A 6,000-nucleotide genomic window follows, 5' to 3' on the forward strand; every position below is an offset into this window, starting at 1 on the left:
GCCGTAAGATAGCTTCTCTGCATTGTCACTATCAATTCCTGTTTCACATGTTGCTCCATTGAGCACAGTAGCTCGTACAGGAGACGTTCTGTGATGAAAGCTTATCCTGCAGTTGTCTCTTACTTAGGAACTAGGTCCGCGTTCGTCTACAACAAACAATGACTTAAGAGTAAATTTTGACTTCCACTCGTCAATATCATTATTTTTTGCGCTGAATGTGGGCATCGGTAGACCGCACCAAACAATATCTCAGAGGAGTTGTTCTTTTGAAAGGGATTCTTCTTCCTGTCTTCCCAGTACTTATACCCAGGTAGACAAAAAACAGTTGATTTATTAATAAAAACATGAATACTCTCTTCTCCTTCCTGCAGCATTAATGAACAAGAACACAAAATACGAGGGTTGTCCAGAAAGTAAGTTCCGATCAGTTACGAAATGGAAACCACTGGGCAAATCCCGTAAAGCTTGGCACACTTGTGTTGGGCAGTGTCTCTAGAATGGCCGTCGATCGTGTCGCATCGTTCTTTTGAGTTTTGAGTGAACAGTGAGCATGTAAAGATGTGTAGGGAATAGCGTCTCCCGCCAAGTATGAGGGCCTGGTTAGAGATTTCACCTGTGTCATGCAGGCCACATAACACAACTTTCGAGCAATTCGTTCTTCATGACAATTCTCGGCCGCGCACTGCAGGGGCAATGAAGACGCTCCTGCAGCGTTACTGCTGAGAAGTGATCACCCACAATACAGTCCGTAATTGGCTCCCCCTGAGTCTCATCTGTGCTCACAAGAACCGCTGGCTACGAAGACAAAAATTTTCCACTGACAACGAGCTGTAGACCAGTGCAGATAACTGGCCGAATGCACAGGCGGCTGCTTTCTATGACGAGGATATTGGAAAGTTGATACAACACTACGACAAAACTCGAAGCTGGAGGGGCGCGGCTGTGTAGAGAAGTAGGTGGAAGGTGTACCCAGCTGTTGCAAATAAAACGTTTCTGGTTTTCACTGTGGTTTCCATTTCGCGACCGATCGGTACTTATTCTGGACAGCCTTTGTAGTTTAGCCATCACAGTAACTGTGAATCACAGCAACAATATGAGATTCAAAGTCCGATAGGCTGAGAGTCGTGACGCTAAGTCTCAGCGTAGAAAGGACGAAGACTGCTGCCTGTGTCACGTATCTCCAGTTTCTGCGTTCACCAGTTGGCGAGCTAGCTTCAACTGCCGGAATTAATCCAAGTGATGGCTTATGTACCGGTGGGCGGATTTATTAGTGGAGGATTATTTGCGGCCACATGATGTGAGGGAAGGAAATAGGTCGGCGATGGCTGTGCCTTCTAGTACTGATGCTGCTGCTGCCTGCCGGCGAGGCGAGCACCCTGAGTCGCAGTGTAGGTGTCCTGAACTTCCACCACAAGTGAAATTACCTTCGCAACCCCCTCAGATTTAGCAGTAACAGGTTCCAGTGGGCAGCCCGTCCAAAACTGAACACAGAACAAGCACGAAAACAGCAAGAAAGTGTAATGGACTGTGAAAAAAAAGCAAAATATAAACAGTGAACGGTCTAAGAACAAGTAGTGTACTATAGAGCAGCAAGGAAGAGAAATGGCGTCGTGGCTGCCGGCACGGTATCTCATCGTGTTCGGTCGTAGAGCTGGCTGGTCTCTGTAATAAAAAAACTGACTCAAGGCATCAACAACGAACTTCAACGGATGTCGTGTGACGTCTGCTATGACGAAATTCAACGAACAAAAAAAGTGGTTGAGGTGTTGAACTGCCAAGTGGGCGAGCTGTGTCCAAATCTTCGTCTTCCCAAATTTTTTTTCCCCTGTTCGGTTTATACGAATTTGTATCTGTGTCGCGGAGGCTAGTTTTTTTCGCTGTTCGCTTTGTTCAGATTTGTGTCTGTGCCGTGGTGTAACGTCCGTTGGCAATAGCGATGTGTAATGACAGTTGATTCTGCGCACTACTATGTTAGCAGCCTAAAGGAAGTGGCTTTCGAATGGGAACCGCAAGCGTTTGATAACAAGGCGCCAAGTCAGACGAATCCTCCACAGGAAAACAGGTCTGGTGTGTCATACGCGGCACACGTACGTGTGTCATGTGATAGGAATCTCTTATTGACGCATTTAATTTGTACGACTGGTAAGTGAGTGAGGCATGCTCTCTTGAGCGATATAGGTGTTCGTATGAATGTGAATGTGATCTCTCCCAAGGAAATGATGAAAACAAAATAGTGTGTCACATAAGCTGCAATAAATGAAAAGCAACAGTTCCACAATCATTCAGTTTCCTGTGCTCTGTCAAAACATGTGTTTTCAACGTTTTTGAAGTTGCGTTCCGTTTTGACTCTTGAATTCCATTGTTGTAACATAGTTCACACCCGTTTATTTGTTGTCTTCATTTCTGTGACACGTATATGTGGTATGTCGCGTTCCCTCACTATTCATCACATTTGCTTTCGATAGTAATGTATTCTTACCATATTATTCAGATTCCATTAACAGTGCATAGTATGATAACTGCTAAGACTACAGAAAGAGAACAAATTTTCAATTACCGGACGGACAGTTCATAATATTGGGGAAAATAAATAAAAATAAATAGCACAAGGGTGTTTGGAACCCAGCTCGTCCACTTGGTCGGCCAACACCATGAGCACCTAACCACGACGCCGTGGCTCTTTCTCTTCTCTTGATATTGCACTTGTTAAGCTTGGACCGTTCACGGTTTCTATTTTGCTTTTTATTACGCACTTCAGTACATCTCATTCCTGTTTAATGCCTGATCTGTGTTCTGTTTTTGACGGGCTATCCACTGGGCATCTTACCACTAAACCTGAGAGGGTTGCTATGTAGAGTTTCCCTTGTTAGTAACACTCCTAGTGTTACTTATTCTTGTCGAACGGGCGCGCGTTGTTTTGTTTGTCGTTGTCTTGGCCCCTGCACTCTCGTGTGTAGGCAACCCGTGTCGCTTTACTGTTATGTTGGTGAACTGTATGTCCGGATGTAGCAATCTACGTCGTTTTGAATATCTCTGATCCATTTATTTTGTTACTGAAACACTGGAAGAATCTTATAGTTAATTTATTATTCCATTTCACGTCACCAAATAAATCGACTCACGTTTCCCCGTTTGTGACTAAGACTTCTGGGGTATTTTGATAGAGTTATTTGTTGCATCTTAATTTTCTTCTCTCGAAGCATTCTCTTTCGAAGGACTCTCCTTTCTTTTTTCTCCATTTCGATTCTATTCACCGTGTCTTACTGGTGCCAATACACTCTGCTGCACAGAACGCCTATGGTTTTATGACAGTTTCATGGTGTCTAATTTTCTCAATAATAGACATCGATTTTTTACTATAGGTGTTCTTGGGTAGTTGATACGCCATCTCCATTTTTGGGATCTGATGTTATTTCCTTCTTTGTTTATATTTCTCCAAGGTACGTAAATTGTGACTGTGTTAATTTCCACAAAAAAATTCAACAATTTGGGGCCACCTACGATATTTGTCTTGCTTCCTGTTTTGGATGTCGTTATTTGTAGGCCGAGTTATCTGATATGCTTTCCAGAAGGTTTATATGGTGATAACTGATTCTGTATCTTTGGCAAAGGCGGCAAGGTCATCTACAAAGGCCAGGCAGTTTAATTTGATTCCTTTGTGTGTCGTTCGTAGTTTTGTTAGTTCATATACTCCAGCTTCCCATAGTGAACATTCCTCTTCTCTAAGGATTTTTCACAAAACTCCACTAACTAGTACAGGGGAAAGTTCATCACATTTTCGGACTCCAGTTATGTTTTCAGAAATTTCACGTTGGATTTTAACTTTTGATTTACTATTCGTGAGAGATTCTTTAACCAGACTGTAGTGTAGAAAATAGGACTGATCTCTCAATAGGTTCATAAGCTTTTAAAAATGCACATAGATGACACAGTTTCGCCTCCTTATTGCATGGTGGCTTCTTACTGAACAGAGGCTGTAGATAAGTTCCGCACACGATTCTCCTTCGAGGAAAACATTAATTTTCTTTTAAATACCCTGGTAAAATTAGTTAGCATGTGTTCTCTTACATCTAATAAGGCATTCTACATATTTTGTACTATGGATGCGTAACACAGTTAATACAAAAAAAGACTTATACTTACCATGACATACAACACTTAAAAGTAACTATGAAATAAATAATGGAAGTCAACAGTAGCAACACTAAAAATATTATGTTTAGTATTTTATCCATCCCCAGCAACTGTACTTGTATAAATCGAAATAATCAGCAACCAGTTGCATAGAAAGAATTTAATACCTTAATCGGTTACGGGCTCTTAACGGACTTCTTGAGAAGATTATACCTGTTGCATTAGCTGGTTAGCTGCTGTTCTGGAATGATGTTTGCAATTGTTGTTGCACTGATTTCTACCGTTTTTGTACAGGCACTATGAACCACGTGACCACGGAATTTCCCTGTATGCATTTTACTACTGACACTCGCAAATAATACAATAGGCATACGTTACTGAAGAAGGGCACCAAGTGCTCGAAACCGATTAAGAAATTAAATTTCACTATTGGCACTGTACATGACGGTAGGTGAAGTTCTACAGCCATTCGTCAAAACCTAACCCAATCCCTTGCATCGAATTGTCGCAGAATGTAGCGTGACTCGCCACTCCAAATAATTCATTTTCAGTCATCCATTAGTCCATTGGCGTTGTTCTTTACACTACTTCAACAATCGCTTAGCACTAACTACAAAAAAGTGAAGCTTATGAGGAATTGCTCGACTATTCTACGGCATTCATTTTAACTCCCTGTCCACAGTCACTGTACTAGCTGCACTGCTGGTAATTCTTTGGAGCTCACGAGTGATTCCTGCCGCTGACTGCGTGCGTTTCTTACAACCACTTTGCGCAATACTCGACGGCCCCTCCTACCTTAGCACATGAGATCTGCCTGGTTTTGGTTTAACTGTGGTTGTTGCAAGGCGCTTCTACTTCACAGTCACATCACCAACAGTCGACTAGTGCATGTTTAGGAGCGATTAAATGTCTGAGATGGATCTGTTGCTTTGTGGTGTACAACTATTACTCCAAAGTCGCCGAGCATTCTATCCTACTGTTACTTCGCTGGCAACATAATACTCCCAGCCTCATTTTATACTACCATTCTCGCCTCTCGAGTAGTGGTCAATTATGCACTACATAGGGGTATCCGAATACTTCAATTGGATAATGTATACATTCATTTTATACGGAAAATCGAGTCAAATTTACAAAGAATTTCGCTGTGTGGGCACACTTATCAACATGATGGTTGAATCCCCTCTGGCCTGGATTCATGTATGAATTCATTTGGGAAGGGTGTCATATGGTCGTATCTCATTGTGAAACCAGCAGGTCCGCAACAGTTGTAACTGGTGCTTGATTTCCTTGATACTGTCGCAGTGACGGAGTTGAAGTCAGATAAGGACTGGGTAAAATTTGGGGATCTTGCTGGCTACGGGGGGTATCTTAATATCACTTCGGCAGTTCGTAGATATATGTGCCATATGTGGACGAGCATTCTTCCGCCGTATGAGAAGCGACATATGAGGGCGCAATTAGTCTACAGCGTACCATTGTGTCATCAACGTTCCTTCCGTAGTTATTAGCCGCGACCTGAAGTCATTGCACGATAGCCTTCGTCAGAATGATGCCAGGAGTAACACCGGTGTGCCTCTCCGAAACACTGGAAGAATGGGACCTCTCCGCCGTTCGCCGTCATACTCACCAACGATCGTCATCTAGTGTAGTGCAGAACCGCGATTCACCGCTGAACACAATGTGACGCCATTTGAAACCTTTGTATATCACCATCTAACATACGTGTGTAACTTTTTTACTTAAACTTCTAATTATGTAATAATTCAGTGCAATACTCTAGCAATGGAATGTTCCGGCGTTATATTCCGTATGTAGAAGGAAAGGTTCAAATTGTGACTGCTGCGTAATATTTAAATTGTGTAG

Source organism: Schistocerca americana, chromosome 2 (assembly GCF_021461395.2).
Source record: "Schistocerca americana isolate TAMUIC-IGC-003095 chromosome 2, iqSchAmer2.1, whole genome shotgun sequence".
Lineage (NCBI taxonomy): Eukaryota > Metazoa > Arthropoda > Insecta > Orthoptera > Acrididae > Schistocerca > Schistocerca americana.